Below are 23,114 nucleotides of genomic sequence, written 5' to 3'. Positions count from 1 at the left end.
CAGTCTGTATAGGTCTACCCATATATACAGGGTGAGTCAGGAGGGAGGGTACGTGCTTTGAGGGGTGACAGTATTAGCGATTCTGAACAAAAAACTTCATAAGGACTATGCCCTATTCCGAATGGTTTCCGAGATAGAACACATTTAATACCACTTTTGTACGTTTTTCTTGAATAACTCGAAAAACGTACACTTCATCGAAAACGTGTCGCAGTACGAAATTAAACTGTATTAAATTTCCTACTAAGAAGCCCGTATTAATTATTTTCTCTAGAAGTAATGGTTTGTGCGAAGAGAGCGCGAGAATGTTGAAAAACTCGCGTATGCACTTAAGCTTGCGTAGTTTTTGTAGGCAATTTGAGGTAGTTTCCTGACTTGACAGACCACAGGTGTCCCGTATCAAACTGTTCGTCTCAACTTGCTACCTCAATATGCTACCTCAAACTGGCCTAAAAGAAACTACGCAAGCTACAGCGCATGCGCGTCAAGCGAGCTTTCAACATTCTCGCGCTCTCTTCGCACAAACCATTAGTTTTAGAGAAAAAATGAATAGGACCTTATTAGTAGGAAATGTAATATAGTTTAATTTTGTACTGCGACACGTTCCCAGTGGAGGGTGCGGTTTTCGAGTTATGCAAGAAAAACGTACAAAAGTGATATTAAATATGTTATATCTCGGAAACCATTCGGAATTGGGCAGACGTCTTATATATATAAGACAATGTTCTGACTGGTTGACTCATCCTCGACCAGCTCAAGCTCACATTGCTGGGGAGAGAAACTTGAAACTGGAGAGTGTGTTGATCTTATAATGTAGGCACCGATCTTTCTAAATTCCACCCCTAAGGAGGTGAAATAAGGAATGAAAGATTTTTTTGAAAATATGTCGTTATTAAGGCAATTTTGAAGCTAGAACTACTATAATTGGTGTTTGGTGCCTCGGTCAGAAATAAAGAACTACGTGTTTCAGTATTTTCGGAAATTTAGCCACTACGAGGGTGAAGTAGTGAGTGAAAGTTTAATTGAAAATAAATCATTATGTAATTACTACTAAAGCATTTTTAAAGCTAAATCTATTAAAACTGGCACTTGACATAAAGAATGAACGTCGTTATGGAAGTGTCACCACAAGAACCCAAAAGACATTATTAACGGAGACCTCTGACTCAAACTACCAGAATCACTGTTTGGTCCTAAGTACATCCGCAGAAGGCCGTGCTTCTACGGCCTTAATCAACGTGAAAAGTTTAGATGATATTGCAGTTTGTGAACAATATAAAAAATTATGTTAAAGAAAAACAAAAAAAAACAATATCTGTGCAGACCATACAGTCAGTGCGAGCGGAGTAGTGGGCGCTAAGCTAGTCTTCCATAAAAGCGAACTGCTTCGAGTTTCGCCTACTCTCCATCACCGTAGAAACTCACAGTTTATTCCTCAAAGTGCCATATACAAACCGTTCCCGTTCTTCGGTATATTTCTGTTGCACCATGTATATTGCTGCACCCCTGTTTGAGCACTTTCGTGTTGAACGATATGTCTGAAGTGAATACAGCCATCGCTAAGTCGTCGACCCATTTTGTCTAGATACTTGAGGTAAGGCCCATGTCCGCTAAGAAAATGAGGGGTAACCTAAAAGCTAGACGATAACCAAGGCAAGTGCAGGGACGACAGCGTCGGAGGCGCGCTGTCTGCGAAAAACGTCTGCACCTGGAAAGCCCGCCACGGACGACCGACTCACGTAACTGTACGTCGCTCCTTAGCGCTAAAAACGTCGCGCCCCAGACTGCGACTGCTGTCTCTGCCAGCGGCTTCCTGGTGTACTTAATGTGAGCGTATGCTGAGGTCCATGTGCAACTTCTGTGGGGTAAGTCTGGGAGAGTTGGACCACTGGGTGAGACTTAACAGTGGCGTATTTCACAAACGCGCCTCTACAGAGCATCTCCCGCTACTTGTAAGGAAGCTTTTTTCTGAACACACGCAGTGAGAGATTGTTGCTGTTGTTTTCGTGTTAGTGTTGAAGAAAAATCAGATTCTCTGTTTTGGTACACCGAAAAGTTTTATCGTATAATTACACAACTTTAGTATTAAGGCTTAGTTTGCGAGATACTGATGCAGATTTTTTTACTAAAGGCTTGACAAATGTGTAAGCAGGAAAGCAAACTAAGGTGGCCGCCTTGTTCGCTATCTGCAGACAGAAGTCGGTTTGGTCCATCTCTTCCAGACAGTCGAGAGAGATGGACCACAATTAAATTTCTCTTCAATGAATGTGGAATAATCCCAATGAATATGGGCACAGTCCGAGACTATACTGATTTTTCGGAAGTTAGACTTGTGCGAACAAATGGAAGAGCAGAATCTCACACACAGCGAGACCAACCCCTTCAAATCTCATCAAAACACGTAGTGATTCCAAGCACATCGAAAGAGCAGAGTTATCTGCACGAGATAAATCCCTTCACTGACACAACTGCTTACTCCACTCCTACTAAACCTTAAACTTTCAAGATTACTGTTTCAAAATAGGCTATTCCTAAGCCAACCCAGACAAAACTTTTGGGTGAAATACGGTAGGACCTGTTCCTCTGTTGAAAAAAGTGAATTGTGAAGAAAAAGAGACATTCAAAAGGAAGGGAAACAGAAAAAAGGCACAAAAAAGATCACCAAAGGAATATAATAGCGAAGAGAAAAACAGACTGAAGCAGCTGAAAAAGAAAAATACTGCAAACAGCTCACCTATCCATCAGATGCAAAAAGCTAAGATATTGAAGACATCGTAGAAGATTACGGAAGTAGTTTTCATGAATGGGACAAAGATGAATGTGTTAGGTGTGGTGAAATATATTACGAACTAATATATAAGGCTATTGGATTCAGTTTGTTTCCTGTTCACGACGGTTACATGAATGTTGTTCAGTATTTGGTAACAAATACTGGTGAGGGAAAGACAGGCTAATGCTCGCTCATAATCAACACTCATTGGAAAAGCCAATGTTCAATCAAAATTTATAATAAACTGATAAAACAGTTTGGACTAAAATATTTAGTACCATAATTCTGTATTCATTACAAAATATTTCAAATAAAAATGCGTTGTTTCAATTGAGTAGTTTCTTCATGTACAGCCATTTTTATATGGTCCGTCTTTCCCGGTACACTGGTCCATGTCACCCATACACCGATTGGGGGGGGGGGGGGTGGACAACACAGGTATATTTTTATTTTATCATATTTCTTGTATTTTAAGTCGTAGTGTCTCAATAACGTATTGTACTTAGGTTTATGTGGCACACTATACGAAAATGTTACCAAAAGTTAAAAAAAGTTGAAAAACACCCAAGTTGCATGGTGAAGAATAAAAGTGCTCCAACGCTCCCGGCCTTACCCTACATGAAGAACAACTGCACGGTGTGTGGCGAAGGGTGCGTTGTGTTCCAAAATTATTTCCTGCTTCTCCTTGTTCCACTCGGGGACGTTGTACGGTACCGTGACAATGATATTCTTTGCATCTACAACTCAGCGGGCAACTGTACAGTGTGTCGCCGAAAATTCTTTTGGTCGACTATCGTTTCTCTTCTTTCCGTTCTGTTCGCGAATGCTGTGTCAGAAGAAGGACCGGCAGCAATATTCTGTAAGCTCTAATAATTGCTCTTACTTTTTCTCTCTTCTGTCATTTCACTAGATGTCTGTGTGAGGGAGTAACATCTCGCCGGATTCTCTCAGGAACGAATTTGGTGGTCAAGACATCAACGTGATTTCACAATCATGCTCTTCAACCACTGCAGCGTGGTTCTGACTTCGAAACACGGACAAATATACGTCTGAAGGATGACGTCGCCGTCAGGGAAGACGTCAACCATGAAGGGATGCACGTAATCCGCAGCTGAAATGATGTCTTTCACTACTACCACAGGCCCCACGCAAGCGCAGCAGAATGTTTTCCATAGCATAGTACTGCTTGCAGCAGGCTGTGCCCGCGGCGCGGTGCACGTTTGGAGCCGCCGTTCGCCTCGGTGACAGCGTTTGTGGAGACGACTATCGACCTGCTGTAGCAAGAAACCGCAGAGCCGACACGTCTCCAATGATCCACGGTCGAATCCCGATGGTCCCGCGCCCACTTCAGTCGTAAATGTCGATATCGCTGGATCGACATGGGAGCTCGTAGGGGTCGGGGGTGCCGCGGAGTTCCACGTTCTACACTCCTGGAAATTGAAATAAGAACACCGTGAATTCATTGTCCCAGGAAGGGGAAACTTTATTGACACATTCCTCGGGTCAGATACATCACATGATCACACTGACAGAACCACAGGCACATAGACACAGGCAACAGAGCATGCACAATGTCGGCACTAGTACAGTGTATATCCACCTTTCGCAGCAATGCAGGCTGCTATTCTCCCATGGAGACGATCGTAGAGATGCTGGATGTAGTCCTGTGAAACGGCTTGCCATGCCATTTCCACCTGGCGCCTCAGTTGGACCAGCGTTCGTGCTGGACGTGCAGACCGCGTGAGACGACGCTTCATCCAGTCCCAAACATGCTCAATGGGGGACAGATCCGGAGATCTTGCTGGCCAGGGTAGTTGACTTACACCTTCTAGAGCACGTTGGGTGGCACGGGATACATGCGGACGTGCATTGTCCTGTTGGAACAGCAAGTTCCCTTGCCGGTCTAGGAATGGTAGAACGATGGGTTCGATGACGGTTTTGGATGTACCGTGCACTGTTCAGTGTCCCCTCGACGATCACCAGTGGTGTACGGCCAGTGTAGGAGATCGCTCCCCACACCATGATGCCGGGTGTTGGCCCTGTGTGCCTCGGTCGTATGCAGTCCTGATTGTGGCGCTCACCTGCACGGTGCCAAACACGCATACGACCATCATTGGCACCAAGGCAGAAGCGACTCTCATCGCTGAAGACGACACGTCTCCATTCGTCCCTCCATTCACGCCTGTCGCGACACCACTGGAGGCGGGCTGCACGATGTTGGGGCGTGAGCGGAAGACGGCCTAACGGTGTGCGGGACCGTAGCCCAGCTTCATGGAGACGGTTGCGAATGGTCCTCGCCGATACCCCAGGAGCAACAGTGTCCCTAATTTGCTGGGAAGTGGCGGTGCGGTCCCCTACGGCACTGCGTAGGATCCTACGGTCTTGGCGTGCATCCGTGCGTCGCTGCGGTCCGGTCCCAGGTCGACGGGCACGTGCACCTTCCGCCGACCACTGGCGACAACATCGATGTACTGTGGAGACCTCACGCCCCACGTGTTGAGCAATTCGGCGGTACGTCCACCCGGCCCACTATACGCCCTCGCTCAAAGTCCGTCAACTGCACATACGGTTCACGCCCACGCTGTCGCGGCATGCTACCAGTGTTAAAGACTGCGATGGAGCTCCGTATGCCACGGCAAACTGGCTGACACTGACGGCGGCGGTGCACAAATGCTGCGCAGCTAGCGCCATTCGACGGCCAACACCGCGGTTCCTGGTGTGTCCGCTGTGCCGTGCGTGTGATCATTGCTTGTACAGCCCTCTCGCAGTGTCCGGAGCAAGTATGGTGGGTCTGACACACCGGTGTCAATGTGTTCTTTTTTCCATTTCCAGGAGTGTATATTGGCGTGACCATCTGTCCTACTTTGCTGAGCAAAGAAGCCTCCGAACGCCACGATCTGTAAGAGTCCTTAACGCCTAACCACTTAGCGCCTAGTGATGGTTTCACTCTTCTTTTACCACTTTCCGTAGATTCTCACGACAGTAGCATGTGGACATTCGACCAGCTTCGCCGTTTTCGATATACTCATTCACGGGTTCTGCGTGATAATAATCTGCCCTTTGTCAGAGTCGCTTATCTCAGTTGATTTCGCCATGTGCAGCGCATACCTTCTGTAGGGTGATCACCTGTCGTCTCTGCTCCGTTTACACACTCTCCTTACCTCGTCACATGCCCTGAACGCCACCAGGCGGCATCTAACGTCGCGGTGACCAGTGGTCATAACGCTTTAGCCGTTGTGTGTATATTTCCATTTCGTGAAGAACACAGTCTTACATTTTGGAACGCTTAAAGAAAGTTGCCAAACTTTTCTCCACTTCAAATATTGTCAAAATTTGACAGGATAATTGTGCACCTTTTTTCCAAATAGCAGGGGAGAGAGTTGTGGCTTGTTACATGTTTTACACTTTCGCCTCTAGCCGGCCCTGTAATAGCAGTTCAATCTATTTCTTTATTCTGTTTTTAAATCATAGCTTCCGCATTTTGTGTGCTTCAGTTTCTTTCTGACGTTACAAAAATTGCTCCGTACCTAAAGACTGGAAAGTTGCACAATTCACACCAATAACCAAGAAAAGAAATAAGATAATCCGGTGAATTGAGACTCTTATCTCTAACGTCGATTTGCTGCAGGATTTTGGAACATATACTGTGTTCAAACATTATGGGTTATCTCGAAGAAAACGATTTATTGACAAACAGCCAACATGGGTTAAAGAAAATATCGTTCTTGTGAAACACAACTAGCTGTTTATTCTCACAAAGTAAAGAGTGCTATTGACAGGGGTTCATAAATTGGAAGGCTTCTGACACCGTACCTCACAAGCGACTTCTAATCAAACTGCGTGCCTATGGACGATCGTTTCAATTGTCCAACAGGATTCGTGATTTCCTGTCAGAAAGGCCATAGTCCGTAGTAATTGATGGATAGTCATCGAGTAAAACAGTAGTAGCATCTGGCGTTCCCCAACGGATTGTTGTAGATCCTCTGTTGTTCCTGATCTAAGTAAACGACTTAAAAGACAACCCGAGTAGCATTCTTAAGGCGCGTTTACACCTGTGGACCTTGCGCTTCGCCACCGTGCGACTGTACCTGCCCCACACGCAAACAGAGACACGCTTGTAGGTTGCACGCTTCTTCCCCAACATGTGTGTGCGAGTGGATTCCATTCACACCCGTGTTCACACTCGGCGCCTCTACTCTCGTGTGGGGCAAGCTGCAGCCGCAAGACGCACCGGTGCAAACGCACCTTTAGATTGTTTGCAGATGATGCTGTCATTTACCGTCTAATAAAGTCATTACATGACCGAAACAAATTGCAAAAGCGATTTAGACAAGATATCTGTAAGGTGCGAAAAATGGCAACTGACATTAAATAATGAAAAATGAGAAGTCATTCACATGAGTACCAAAAGGAATCCGGTAAATTTCGGTTATACGATAAATCACACAAATCTAAAGGCCATGAATTCAACTAAATACTTAGGGATTAGAATTACGAATAACTTAAATTGGAACGATCACATAGATAATTTTGTGTGTAAAGAAAACCGAAGACTATGATTTATTTGGCAGAACAATGAGAAAATGCAATAGTTCTGCTAAGGAGACTGGCTATACCACGCTTGTGCGTCCTCTTTTGGAATATTGCTTCGCGGTGTGGGATCCGCATCAGATAGACCGACGGAGAACATCGAAGAAGTTCAAAGACGGGCAGCTCGTTTTGTACTATCGCAAAACAGGGGAGAGAGCGCTATGCATGTGATACGTGAATAGGGGTGGCTACCATTCAAAGAAAGGAGTTTTACGTTGCGGCATGATCTCATGAAATATCAATCGCCAACTTCTTCCTGAGAGATTGAAAATTTTTTGTCGGCGTCCACCTTTGTAGGAGGAATGATCATCATAATAAAACAAGAGAAATCAGAGCTCGAACAGAAATATATGAGTGTTTGTTTTTCCCACGCTCTGTTAGAGAGAGAGTGGAACGGTAGAGAAATAACTTGCAGGTGGTTCGATGAAACCTCTGCCAAGCACTTAGCTGTGGCTTGCAAAGTAATCATGTACATGTAAATGTAACAGTAATTCCTTTTCCAAGTGAGAAAAAGTGATGCAGGCGTTGAAGTAGAAAAAATCTTGTCAGTACTGTATTTAACCGCCTATGTGTTACGTTATTACTTTTCCACACATCAATCAGTAAGTGAAATCAAATGAAGCAGAAGTGTTGTGAGAAACCGCTACTAGTAAACTCAGTTTGAAATACTTTCTATTTTAAATTAACACAAAAAACCGTTTTCAAGACAGGTAAAGTTGTTAAGACATTGAAGAAACTCAGTTTGCAGATAACACATGCCCTGTGGTAGAAGACCTTCGGCCATCTCAACGTACCAAATGGAGAACCATCGACGAATTGCGGCTTAAACGTCCGTGAGTAAATAGTCTAAAAAATATATAGGATTTTATTCAACATAAAAAGTCCAGTAACTGACACACTAAGAGCTACAATATAATAGGACTAGCATCTGAAGATTCTATAAGAATATATAGTTCCTTTCTAAAAGGCTGTGTCACAAATCGGCTTGTGCAACTTCAAAAATTACTCGCGTTTGTCAGAAAATTCGCGTTACTGTCCTCCATTAGTTCGGGAAAACTGAGACGGATGAAAGTACACGAAGATAGAAACAGGAAAGTCGCAGCAAGCAGGCGTCCACAAACGTACCCTTTGTGGGGCCGTTGCGACTGTGTGGTTTGAGTCGTCATTGACTATGAAATATTGTCCTAATTAGTGTTAATGTATTTAAAATGTTATCTTTTCGGCTAAATCACCCTCTAAATGGGCTTGTATTTCATTCATGGGTTAAGTTGGCAATTGTAATACTACTTCAGCACGTTAGATGTCAGAATGTACTGTAGAGTTGTGCCTGTTGTTGATGGTGTGTCTTGTTCGTATTTGTTTGCCATAGGCACTCCTTTCTGCATTTCAGACATCTGAGGGTAATCTCGTAAAACTTGACAAGACTATTCAACAGCACTGAGGTTCACTTCACTTTTGAGATGACGCCAGAGAGAAAAATCCAGAAGTCAGGATGATCTTGGAGGCCAGGCTACAGGGCCGACGTATCCATCCCGGCTACATGTGCCTATGCCCCATCCTGCATGTATCATATACGCCATGCATGGACCATGGTTGCAGTTTGAGCCCAGTTAAATAGGGACTTAACCGAAAAGTTTACAAGTCAGATACGTTGTTGTTAACCGGGGCAGTACCTCATACTGCAGGCAGTGGCGGCTCGTACCACATACAGGCACTTACGTCATAAAAGGCTCAGTTGGCGGACCCACGTTTACTGGAACGTTGCTTGCTTCTGTTGTGGAACATTTTCACCCGAGGGAAGTTTTCGTTATTAATTATGATACGCTATATACAGTATATTGGTGCAGCATCCGCAACTTATTGTCGCCGTAGCTTCTTCCCGTAACGGACTGTGTCTATCAGAATTGGGCTTTGTTGTGGTGCAAGCGGCGTGACTCGCCAGCTCTCGTCGCCTCGGTGAGAATGAGGGAGTCCCGTCTGAGCCGTGGGCGGAAGCCGACCATTGTCCCCAGAGCAGGCGAGCTGCAGCCGCTGCTCGCAGAGGTGCAACTGGGAGTGGGCCAGAAGTCACGAAGGGCTTGTCAGTGGGAATAACTTTTTATTTATCTCTAGTTGCCATTGGTATTTCACAGACCAAGGATAGGAGATTGTTTTCATTTACGTGTGGAATGTGATCTCATGCAGATGTCCGCCATTTTGGACCTCACAGATACGGGCCCCGTGTAGCATATGATTCGTGACAGGGATCTACACCTCTCGTCCGAGTTCCCGCATTTCTGCACGAATATGGTCCATGCGTTCCTGTATTGTCTGTGGTTTATTCACATGCACACTGTCCCTCAGATAGCTACAAAGAAAATTATCACGCGGAGTGAAGTGAGGTAAACTTGAGAACCAGTTTATGCCAGTGATGATGCGATGGCCGAAAATGGTCCTCACAAGCCCAATAGAAACCCCGTGTGTTCTGTGGCCCTGTCTTGTTGAAACCACACGACAGGCGTGTTCTCCGCTGCAGAACGTACAACATTTTCGATATCGATCATGAATCACCGTCGTTACATTGGCTTCATTATCTTCCAAGAAGTATAGCTCTTAACTCACACTACTCCACACAAAGGACTTCACACGATTGTGCTTCATCACTGCTCAACAGCTAGTCGATGAAATTATTGTTACTTCTGGACAACTACTGTATTCGAAGTGCATACGCGACTCTTTGACGATAATATTCATGTGTTAACTGTTGCACCAGTTAGACTTTTTAAGGACAGAGACGCAAATTGAATCTCAAAATTCGCCAAAGTGACGTCCTTTCCAACCGCAGTTTGCCGCAACGGGCCGACCTCGGTCTCCCACGTCGTCGCCAGTCGCTCACTAAACGCTGTCGTCCGTAGCGTTGAATAACCCGACGGATCGTGGATTCAGATGGTTCGGTCCAGGTTGGTTGATTTGGGGGAGGGGACCAAACAGCGGGGTCATCGCTCCCATCCGATTAGGGAAGGATGGGGCCATTCCACAGGAACCATCCCGGCATTTGCCTGAAGCGATTTAGGGGAATCACAGAAAACCTGTATCAGTATGGCCGGACGGCGGTTTGAACCGTCGTCCTCCCGAATGAGAGTCCAGTGTGCTAACCACTGTTAGTATGCTCGTCCTCTGGCTTTCAAAGTAAAGCTCCTCAATTCTGGTTCGTTGAATGGCGCTGAATTTTTCCACGGTCTATTTCCCGTCCTTCCTCTGTCAGAATCTGATGCAGAAGAAAGGAGAAAAGAATAAATAAAAAAATCTTTCACGTTGATAACCCCTTCGTCTCTTTTGGTCCACCCTGTAGGAGGAACTTTGCCCCAAGTGAAACTGGTGCCCAAATAAAAATCTGTGAAATTGGCGTCCATTATTCCTGGAAAACCACCCGCCCACCACGTCACGGCCTACCTGCACGCCGAGTGCCCTCGCTCTCTATGAGTCACAGTCTATCCGGTAGTCTTCGTTAGCCCAATGGATGATCGCTTGGAACGCATGACTCTAACTTTCGTAGTGCTCAGTTGGTGCATCTTAAGAGTTTGTTGCAAGTTCGATATGGAAAGTTCATCGACCATCTTCGGTAACCCGTGTGACTACTGCGAAGATTATTCGTACATCATTAAAAAAACAAAAAACAAAGTGTATATGACTGTTTAATATTTTTTTCATAATGTGGGGGCACAGTCATAATACATTTCTTTAAAGTCAGTACCGCCATTAGACTGTCTTTTTTTATTTGCATTGTTACATTTGCACGATCATTATTTCGGCTTTTAGTTACCATTATCAATATTAAAACACTTGATAATGGCAACTTAAAGCCGAAACCATGATCGTCTAAATGTAACTCTGCAAATAATAATAAAAAAAACAGTCTAATGGCGATACTGAGTTTAAAGAAATATATGACTGTGATTTAACGTTGTTAAAAACTGAAATCAACCTCTTACGGAAGAATGCATAATATCAAATATTGTAAGGTGCCTAGCTCAAGACATTAGTGTGTATTTTTGGATGACGCTCACTTAGAAATACAGAATAATTTGGATCAGGTGAAGATAAAGCAACAGTTTTGGATTTCTAAAATGTATTCCGAGGAGCCAGGTGTCTTAAACAAGCGGCGGTGTGATTTTGTTCAAATGGTTCAAATGGCTCTGAGCACTATGGGACTTAATATCTGAGGTCATCGGTCCCCTAGTACTTAGAACTACTTAAACCTAACTAAGCTAAGGGTATCACACACATCCAAGCCCGAGGCAGGATTCGAACCTCTGACGGTAGCAGTCGCGCGCTTCCAGACTTAAGCGCCTAGAGACACTCGGCTATGATTTTGTTATTGAGATGCCAAAACACCAGTCAACGGAGAGGATATTACACTACCCCCGGGCCAAATAGCCAAATAGTGTGGAGATTGATCTTCAACCTTTAAGTGACCTGAAGATCCGGTAATAGGTAAAAATTTTGTGACTTCGTCAGACAAACAATAAAGTAATGATCGTTCCCGATCGTAAAATTTTTGGCATTACTCTTCCTGTTAGGGCATCTCCAGTCCTGTTTGTCATTATTGTAAACAAAAATGAATTACCTCGAAGAGAACGGTCTATTGAAACACAGTCAACATGGGTTTAGAAAACATCGTTTCTGTGAAACACAACTATCTCTTTATTCACATGAAGTGTTGAGTGCTATTGACAAAGGATTTCAGACCGATTCCGTATTTCTGGATTTCCGGAAGGCTTTTGACACTGTACCACACAAGCGGTTCGTAGTGAAATTGTGTGCTTATGGAATATCGTCTCAGTTATTTGACTGGATTTGTGATTTCCTGTCAGAGAGGTCACTGTTCGTAGTAATTAACGGAAAGTCATCGAGTAAAACAGAAGTGATTTCTGGCGTTCCCCAAGGTAGTGTTATAGGCCCTTTTCTGTTCCTTATCTATATAAACGACTGGAGAGACAATCTGAGTAGTCGTCTTAAGTTCTTTGCAGATGACGCTGTCGTTTATCGACTAGAAAATTCATCAGAAGATCAAAACAAACTGAAAAACGATTTACAAAAACATATCAGAATGGTGCGAAAAGTGGCAGTTGACCCTAAGTAACGAAAAGTGTGAGGTCATCCACATGAGGGCTAAAAGCAACTCGTTAAACTACGGTTACACGATAAATCAGTCTAATATAAAAGCCGTAAATTCAACCAAATACCTAGTTATTACAATAACTAACAGCTTAAATTGGAAGGAACACACAGAAAATGTTGTGGGGAAGGCTAACCAAAGACTGCGTTTTATTGGCAGGACACTTAGAAAATGTAACAGATCTACTAAGGAGACTGCCTACACTACGCTTGTCCGTCGTCTTTTAGAATACTGCTGCGCAGTGTGGGATCCTTACCAGATAGGACTGACGAAATACATCGAAAAAGTTCAAAGAAAGGTAGCACGTTTTGTATTATCGCCTAATATGGGAGAGAGTGTCACAGAAACGATACGGGATTTCGGCTGGACATCATTAAAAGAAAGGCGTTTTCCGTTGCGACGGAATCTTCTCACGAAATTCCAATCACCAACTTTCTCCTCCGAATGCGAAAATATTTTGTTGACACCGACTTACATAGGGAGGAACGATCACCACGATAAAATAAGGGAAATCAGAGCTCGTACTGGAAGATATAGGTGTTCATTCTTTCCGCGCGCTATACGAGATTGGAATAATAGAGAATTGTGAAGGTGGTTCGATGAACCCCTTGCCAGGCACTTGAATGTGATTTGCAGAGTATCCATGTAGATGTAGATGTAGATGTAGGTGTAAATGTAAAATATCACTTAATGACCCTCGGCTCTTGCACCTGCCGGGAAAGGGATAGGGGGATTAGTGGAGCTTTCTTAGACGTTTCCTGGGCGCAAATTTCACCGAAGTTGAGGGAGGTACCTCTGCCAGCCGCCACGCTGCCTACGTACAGTGCTGCTCACTGGGTGCTGGCAAAGCTCACAGTCTCAGACTTTGGAGTAGTTCTGCGTACAGGAAGTTAAGTAAATCACGAAATACGCAGCCCAGGACCGAGCGAGGCAGGCGGGGCAGTGCTTAAGACAGGTACTGGACTCGCGGTTGTAAGTCGCCGTCCGGCCATCCAGATTTAGGTGTTCCGATGTTTCCCCCAAATCCACTCAAAGCTTATGGCAGGCAGGAAAAGTCATGTAAAGTCATGGTCGGTTCCCGTCCCATGCGCTTCCCTAATTAGAGATTTGTGCTCCGTCGCTGTTGACCTCATCGTCGGCGGGACGTGCGCCTCTGATCTTCCTCCCCTTCCTTCCAGTTGTCACTAAGTGGGGCTGCTACTGACGTAGTACGACGTCGCCACGTCTGGAAGCTAACGTGGACGTCACGAAGCATTCGCGCGCGTGGAAAAAGCGTTAAGCCCTGTCGGATTTCGATAACACGCTAAACCAGTACGATGCAGTATCTTTTCCTACACCAGTTGTTCTTTCGAGTAGACGCAATATAGAAATACAGCTTACTAAAACCTAACTGCCCCATGTGGTGGTTTTTGTATTACAACTACGAAGTATCGTAATATGCTGTACCAAGGGCCTTTATATTACAGAATTTAAAAAAAAGTGACTTTTTTGGTACGATTTGCTATAGTATGTTGGGAAATAATACGTCCACGGTTACAGGGCTACCATATCTCCAACGAGGGAAGTACTCCATTTAAAACCAAATGTAAACTTTCTTAAAATACGACGCGTCTGCCCTAATTCCTATTAAGATAATTTGGCAGGTAAATCGAGGACACCCTAGATCTCGTCACTTGGTACCGTCGGGATCGGAAATGAACTACAGCTGACCAAGGGAGATCTTTAGGCGGTATAAGAGGGAGGAATTTTTCACAGGTTAAAAAAAAAAGGCAAGAACTCAAATGGGGTCACGAAGTTGCCAGTAAACATCCTCGAAAATAAGTGAACCTGAGAAATAAATCTACTTTGGTCATAAAATTGATCTATGGAAAAATAACTAAAAGGCTGGTATCCAAAGAAGAATAATATTGGACAAGGAAACGGTCCAAGGCGCTGCAGTCATGGACTGTGCGGCTGATCCCGGCGGAGGTTTGAGTCCTCCCTCGGGCATGGATGTGTGTGTTTGTCCTTAGGATAATTTAGGTTAAGTTGTGTGTGAGCTTAGGGACTGATGACCTTTGCAGTTAAGTCCCATAAGATTTCACACACATTTGAACATTTGAACAAGGAAATATTCATATAGCTTTGGTTCATCCTCACCAATAAAGTTCCAGTCAACCTCATAACAAAAGTGTACAACATCTTTTACCTACCAGAAAACTTGCAAAACTAAAAAAAAACTGGCTGTGATAAAGGAGTGTGCTCATAAATTACAGTTTGTACAGAGGCCAGTGGAGGCGCCGATGGTCTCCTGCCTCTGGGACGAGATAAGGAACGAGATCATCAGAAAAAGAACGTGAGTAATGGCAATGGAGTGTCTGATAAGATCCTAACAGTCGGAGCAATAAGTTGACTCATTGTAGACCTTGGAAATAATCATGGAAAGCCCCCAGAAGAAACGGCTCGGTGATATCAACATTTCTGCCGTAACACGATGAAAGCTGACGGCACAATACCGAGTAACGTGAAAGAATATGGAAGGGATTTCATTCTGCAGTGGCTGGATAATAAATAAGATACTTAGAGCTCTTGGTCTCAGCCACTCTCGTACACTTCACACCGTGAAACAAATGAAGTGTCTATTGCTACAAGTTACTACCTAGATAAATGTTACCTCTCAAAATAGATCGCTAAGACTGCCTTGCAAACGGATCAATGAGCCAACAGAATGATTGAAGATGGCACTGTCCCCATTTCGATATATTCCATTATTTAATGCAGTATGTGGCTTCTTCAAACTGGATGCCGAGGTATGATCACGAGCATCTCCTCCCGTGAGTCGAATTACTTACTTCTGTTACCAAGAAAAACATTAACGAGGTGCCAATGGCTTCGAAATACACCCAAATGAAGAGAATAAACAAACCAGTTTACCATACGTGACACTCCGTGTAGACTATCGTGGCGGATGTAATGAAGTCTCCTCACAATCCATTGACAAAAGTCACTGAAAATGCGAGAAACTGGTAGGCGGGCCGATTTCAACCACACATGGTACACATATCCCTACTGTTAGGCAGCAATCGCTGTGGGAGTAAGAACCAGCTATGTATCAATAGTTTAGGAGACATGACGTCATAAACAGTGAGATCCCTGACAAAATGCCGCGTCTACATTGATATCTACATTTATACTACGCAAGCAATCCAACGGTGTGTGGCGGAGAGCACTTTACCTGTCACTGTCATTACCTCCCTTTCCTGTTCCAGTCGCGTATGGTTCGCTGGAGGAACGACTGCCCCAAAGCCTCCGTGCGTGCTCGAATCTCTCTAATTTAACATTCGTAATCTCCTCGGGAGGTATAAGTAGGGGGAAGCAATATATTCGATACCTCATCCAGAAACGCACCCTCTCGAAACCTGGACAGCAAGCTACACCGCAATGCAGAACGCCTCTCTTGCAGAGTCTGCCACTTGAGTTTGCTAAACATCTCCGTAACGCTGTCACGCTTACCAAATAACCCTGTGACGAAACGCGCCGCTCTTCTTTGGATCTTCTCTATCTCCTCCGTCAACCCGACCTGGTATGGATCCCACACTGATGAGAAATATTCAAGTATAGGTCGAACGAGTGTTTTGTAAGCCACCTCCTTTGTTGATGGACTACATTTTCTAAGCACTCTCCCAATGAATTTCAACCTGGTACCCGCCTTAACAACAATTAATTTTATATGATCATTCCACTTCAAATGGTTCCGCACGCATACTCCCAGATATTTTACAGAAGTAACTACTACCAGTGTTTGTTCCGCTATCATATAATCATACAATAAAGGATCCTTCTTTCTATGTATTCGCAGTACATTACACTTGTCTATGTTAAGGGTCAGTTGCCACTCCCTGGACCAAGTGCCTATCCGCTGCAGATCTTCCTGCATTTCGCTACAATTTTCTAATGCTGCAACTTCTCTGTATACTACAGCATCATCCGCGAAAAGCCGCATGGAACTTCCGACACTATCTACTAGGTCATTTATATACATTGTGAAAAGCAGTGGTCCCATAACACTCCCCTGTGGCACGCCAGAGGTTACTTTAACGTCTGTAGACGTCTCTCCATTGAAAAGAACATACTGTGTTCTGTTTGCTAAAAACTCTTCAATCCAGCCACACAGCTGGTCTGATATTCCGTAGGCTCTTACTTTTTTTATCAGGCGATAGTGCGGAACTGTATCGAATGCCTTCCGGAAGTCAAGGAAAATGGCATCTACCTGGGAGCCTGAATCTAATATTTTCTGGGTCTCATGACCAAATAAAGCGAGTTGGGTCTCACACGATCGCTGTTTCCCGAATCCATGTTGATTCCTACAGAGTAGATTCTGGGTTTCCAAAAACGACATGATATGCGAGCAAAAAACATGTTCTAAAATTCTACAACAGATCGACGTCAGAGATATAGGTCTATAGTTTTGCGCATCTGCTCGACGACCCTTCTTGAAGACTGGGACTACCTGTGCTCTTTTCCAATCATTTGGAACCTTCCGTTCCTCTAGAGAATTGCGGTACACGCCTGTTAGAAGGGGGGCAAGTTCTTTCGCGTACTCTGTGTAGAATCGAATTGGTATCCCGTCAGGTCCAGTGGACTTCCCTCTGTTGAGTGATTTCAGTTGCTTTTGTGTTCCTTGGACACTTATTTCGATGTCAGCCATGCGTGACGTTTCAATTTAATACTTCTTTTCTAACTATGTTTGCAACACATTTTGCAGACAGTGTCCACACATGCCGCTGAATGTACCTACAAAATTGTATCATTGTGTGACACATAGATCAGGAGATATGACGTCATAAACACTGACATGCGTGAAAAAAGGCCTTGTCATGCATGACGTTTTAATACATTTATTCTTTAGTACTAAGAGCCTCCTACAGTCGAGTCATCTTAAGGGAACCCCTGACGTCTAGTCGCGCTTTTGACAGCTTTCAACTGCAAAGCGTAAACTTCTGCAGGCAAAAACGATAGCTGTCAACAGAGCTATGAAGAAATGTTGCCACAGAGACGTTTAAAAAATCGTGTGAAGACACGGGAAGCAGCTGCGGCCAGCTTACTGAAACTGTCTGGATCGTGTTGCTTAATCTGGATACTTTACGTCTACATTTGTACATTGTGTATATTTCTTTGTACGACCGTTCATAATTTTAAATGTCTTTTCGCGAATACATAGAAATGAAATTCTTCCGAAATTCCACTACAAACACAGTTATTTTTTGTTTTCGTTTCTAATAGGACACTGACAAAGTGAGTACCCGGGCAATGATGGCCTTATCAGCTGGTTTATTACGGCGTAGTTGCGTCTCTGCTGAGTCACTGTAGTACCTGGAGTCTAGGCGGAGGCGGCGAATGCGAAGCGATGGACTGCGATAAACGCAGTGAGAAACGCCAGCGTAACCTTAATTGCTGACCGTGTCGATTGCCTGTTATTATCGCGACTTCACAAGAAGCGTCTAATTACTTCGTGATTTATAAGAGAGGTCTTTGTTCTCCTCACATGAAGAATGTGCGCACAGCTGTCTACTCGCTTTCAGGCGTGGTCCACCGCAGCTGGCGAGCGGCGCGCGAACGACGAGAGGAGCCTCGCGCGGTGCTGCTAGCAAAGTGCAGAGAACAGGAGTCCACCGAATGCGGGACCCGCAGGGAACGCAGAACAACTCGCTTTCACGCTTTAAATTTGCCGTGGAGCTACTGCCTCGTGTCCCGATAGCATCATACGGCGCTTGCTAAAGGAATTGTTAGTTTCCTTTTCCGAATTTGTTAAGGAAACAATACCCTTGCTCAGTAGAATCTCTCAATCTCCAGCGTAAATGCATGGCGGACCACTTTCTAGAGCCCTACCAAAAACTACAAGCAGCAGAGAAAAGGAACTAGCACTCGTGAAAAAATACACTGCCTGACAAGAAATGTAAAGCAGCGAGAAAGGGAGATGAAATGAAATGACTCACGCTTTAGGGGGTCTGTGACGGTCCTTCAGGGATTATAAAATCGAATCACTTATCAGTATGACATGCACCCTGTAACACGCCCGGGGGTACATGGATGGAAAAACCCTTCCACTGGTCCACACCACGTACCTGATAACCCGCGGCGGTCGTACTGTTCTGCTCAACACTGCTGCTGGCTTGCCTGAAATTATCTGTCGAAATATTCAAGCGGGTTTAGGGGAGCCACTGAACGTTAGAACACAACACTGTTCTACGTCGGGTGTGAACAACTATATTCTGAGACAATAAAAGAAAATCGCAGGTTGTACTGTTTACATTCTAATTCATAAGTGTTTATCCCAATTAATGGATGATTACCAGTCCACAACATCACTCAGACGAGCGTACGCGTAACCGACACGACGCGGGTGATCGTTGATGACGCGGAAGCCGAATGATCGCACGAAAGTTCTTACGCTCGTCACGCATTCACAGATATTTGGAACCAGTCCTCCTTGACACTAGTAATAAATTTTAACACTGTTCACAAAGTTAAATTTACAGTTCACAGTTCTCACTTGTACGAGTGTGCGCGTAACCGTCGCGGCGCGGTTGATTGTTGATGATGCGGAACGCGATGACCGAACGCACGTTCTCACGCTCGCCACAAGACACTGGCACTTGACTGCACTCTTTTATGGTAACTGATTTCTACGGATTCACATTGGTTCATTCTGGGAGACCGAACACGGCGCGGATGATTGATGAACGGTGCGACACCCAACGAGAGGATGCACAAACGCGTTATCGGCGGCACTGCTCACTTTTAATTACATCATTTCACACTTTCCTCTGAATCACTTCCACATTTCATCACCTTACTGCAATAGCACTTGTAGTAACACTTGAACTTCCATAATAACAATGCTTCTCACATGCAGAGCTACACGCTACACAACATAACAGTTCCGTGTCCCAAACTCGACTCTGCAAACGCGCTGACCGCAAAGGTACTCCACAACCAAGCCAGCAATATGACAATACGCTTACAACCCTTTCTGGCCTGCATGTAAGCTCTGACTTGGTTGGGAAGCCACTGTGTCCTGACTCTCCTGAGCAGGCCCACAGTTTTTGTAACTACTATCACGAATATTGGGTCTGGGACGTGACTGATTTCTAGGTGGTCCGACACACGTTCTATTGGGGATACATCTGTGGATTGTCTGGGCACGTTGTGAAATGCCGTGTTTGAGAGTGTCAGACGTGCATCGACGGGTCCTACTGACAAGGGAACCTCCCCATCGCACCCCCCTCAGATTTAGTTATAAGTTGGCACAGTGGATAGGCCTTGAGAAACTGAACACAGATCAATCGAGAAAACAGGAAGAAATTGTGTGGAACTATGAAAAAATACGTAAAATATTCAAACTGAGTAATCCACTCCAAAGATAAGCAACATCAGGGATACTGGGCGTTCAGCAGCGCCGTGGTCCTGTGGTTAGCGTGAGCAGCTGCAGAATGAGAGGTCCTTGGTTCAAGTCTTCCCTCGTGTGAAAAATTTAATTTTTGATTTTCAGTTTATGTGACAAACTCTTATGTTTTCATCACTTTTTTGGGAGTGATTATCACATCCACAAGAAAACCTAAATCGGGCAAGGTAGAAGAATCTTTTTACCCATTCGCCAAGTGTACAAGTTAGGTGGGTGGACAACATATTCCTGTCATGTGACGCACATGTTGTCACCAGTGTCGTATATAATATATCAGACGTGTTTTCCTGTGGAGGAATCGGTTGACCTATGACTTTGCGCCCAAATGTTTTCGTTTCCCATTGGAGAGGCGCGTCCTTTCGTCTACTAATCCCACGGTTTTGCGGTGCGGTCCCAAAACACAGACGCTAAACTTATTACAGTGAACAGAGACACGGTTTTGCGGTGCGGTCGCAAAACACAGACGCTAAACTTATTACAGTGAACAGAGACGTCAATGAACGAGCGGACGGATCATAACTTTGCGAAAATAAAGAAAGTAAATATTTCACTCGATGGAAGGCTTGAACCAACGACCTCACGGTCCGTAGCTGCTCACGCTAACCACGGGACCACGGCACTCCTGACCTCGGCCTACCCTCGACGTTGCGTATCTTGCGCATGGTCTACTCAGTTTGTGTATTTTGCTTATTTTTTTCATAGTTCCACAAAACTTCTTCCTGTTTTCTCGATTGATCTGTGTTTAGTTTTTCAAGGCCTATTCACTGTGCCAACTTATAACTAAATCTGAAGGCGGTGCGATGGGGAGGTTCCCTTGTGAGAGGCAGATCGCTCGTTGCAATCCTAATGCTTAAAACTGAAGAAAGCTCCGGGACCCGATGCAACCCCCGTCAGATTACATACTGAATTTGCGGCTGACTTAGCCTCTCTTCTAACTAAAATCTATCGCAGATCCCTCGAGCAAAAAACCGTGCCCAGTTTTTGGAAAAAGGCACAGGTCACACTCTTCCCTTGTGCAAGAAGGAAGTGATCCACAAAAATACCGTCCAATATCTTTGGCATCGATTCGTTGTAGACCCTTAGAGCGTATTCTGAGCTCAAACATAATGAGGTATCTTGAACAGAAAGATGTCCTCAGTGCCAGCCAGCAGTGATGTCAAAACGTCGATCATGTGGAAGCCAACTCGCATTTTTCTTACATAACGAAAGCTCTGGGTCCAGGTACTCAGGTAGATGCACTGTTTCTTGATTTCCGAAAAGCGTTTGACTCAGTACCACACCTACGCTTACTGTCAAAAGTACGGTCATATGGGGTATGAAGTGAAATTTGTGACTGGATTGAGGACTTTTTGTTAGGGAGGACGTAGCATGTCTTCTTGGATGGAGAGTTGTCTTCAGATGTAGAAGTAACTTCGGTTGTGCCCCATGGAAGTATGTTGGGACCCTTGCTGTTCATGTTGTATATTAATGGTTCAAAAACGGCTCTGAGCACTATGCGACTTAACTTCTGAAGTCATCAGTCGCTTAGAACTTAGAACTAATTAAACTTAACCATCCTAAGGCCATCACACACATCCATGCCCGAGGCAGGATTCGAACCTGCGGCCGTAGTGGTCGCTCGGCTCCAGACTGTAGCGCCTAGAACCGCACGGCCACTCCGGCCGGCTGTATATTAATGACCTTGCAGACAATATTAATAGTAAAAATCAGCCTCTTTGCAAATGATGCAGTTATCTATAAAGAAGTACTACCTGAGACAAGCTGCATGAATATTCAGTCAGATGTTGACTGGATTCAACACGCTGCAGAGATTGGAAATTTGCTCTAAATGTTCAGAAATGTAAAATTTTGCACATCACAAAAAGAAAAAAACGTAGTACCCTATGACTATAATATCAATGAATCATTACTGGAATCGGACAACTCACAGAAATACCTGGATATAACACTTTGCAGGGGTATGAAATGGAATGATTACATAGGTTCAGTCGTGGGTAAAACGGGTGGTAGACTTCGTTTTATTGGTAGAATACTGGGGAAGTGCAATCAGTCTACGAAAGAGGTTGCTTACCAATCACTCGTGCGACCTGTTCTTGAATATTGCTCAAATGTGTGGGACCTGTACCAGATAGGACTAACAGGGGGTACAGAGAAGGGCAGCACGAATGCTCACAGGTTTGTTTAATCCGTGGGAGAGCGTCACAGAGATTCTGAAGGAACTGGACTGGCAGGCTCTCGAAGATAGACGTAAATTATCGCGAGAAATTCTGTTAACAAAGTTTCAAAAACCGTCTTTAAACGATTACTCCATACTACAAGCCCTCTACATATCGATCACATAAGGATCATGAGGATAAGATTAGAATAATTATTGGCCGGCCGCGGTGGCCGTACGGTTCTAGGCGCTGCAGTTCGGAACCGCGGGACTGCTACGTTCGCAGGTTCGAATCCTGCCTCGGGCATGGATGTGTGTGATGTCCTTAGGTTAGTTAGGTTTAAGTAGTTCTAAGTTCTAGGGGACTGATGACCACAGATGTTAAGTCCCATAGTGCTCAGAGCCATTTGAACCATTTTTTTTTTAGAATAATTATTGCACGCACTGAGGCATCCAGACAATCGTTCTTCCCGCGCACCAGACGTGTATGGAACAGAATGAAAGCCTAATATCTGGTACAATGGCTCGTACCCTCTGCCATGCATCTCATGGTGGTTTTCAGAGTATACATGTGGATACAGATGTAATTGCTTGATGAACGGAATTAATTTTAACACAGTTTGATAGTAAAGGGTTCCTGGCATTGAATCCCAACAGCCGACATTTACATAATTTTTGTGCTGATTATTCTCATGAGAAGGATCTACTAGTTACGAAATTAAATATATCGTCCAGGTGAATGTGAGTGCCTAAGCATCACACAGCCAGTTCATAGAGACATGTGTCGTGTGTGGGTGACCACTTCCCTGTTGGAAAATGGCACCATGATAACTGGAGTATGAGAGGTAACACCTGAGCATGCGGACGCCCGTGACATACGATTATCCCGTCAGAGTTCCCTAAAATACTACCAGCCGTGAAGTAAAGTCACATGTAATGGCTCCCCTCATATGACGCCAAAAGTAATATTGCTGTACCATTTCAAAAAGTGGAAGAA

This window comes from Schistocerca americana, chromosome 1 (genome assembly GCF_021461395.2).
Source record: "Schistocerca americana isolate TAMUIC-IGC-003095 chromosome 1, iqSchAmer2.1, whole genome shotgun sequence".
NCBI classification, from domain to species: domain Eukaryota; kingdom Metazoa; phylum Arthropoda; class Insecta; order Orthoptera; family Acrididae; genus Schistocerca; species Schistocerca americana.
The sequence above is the reverse complement of the archived record's forward strand: the minus strand, read 5'-3'. Positions refer to the sequence as shown.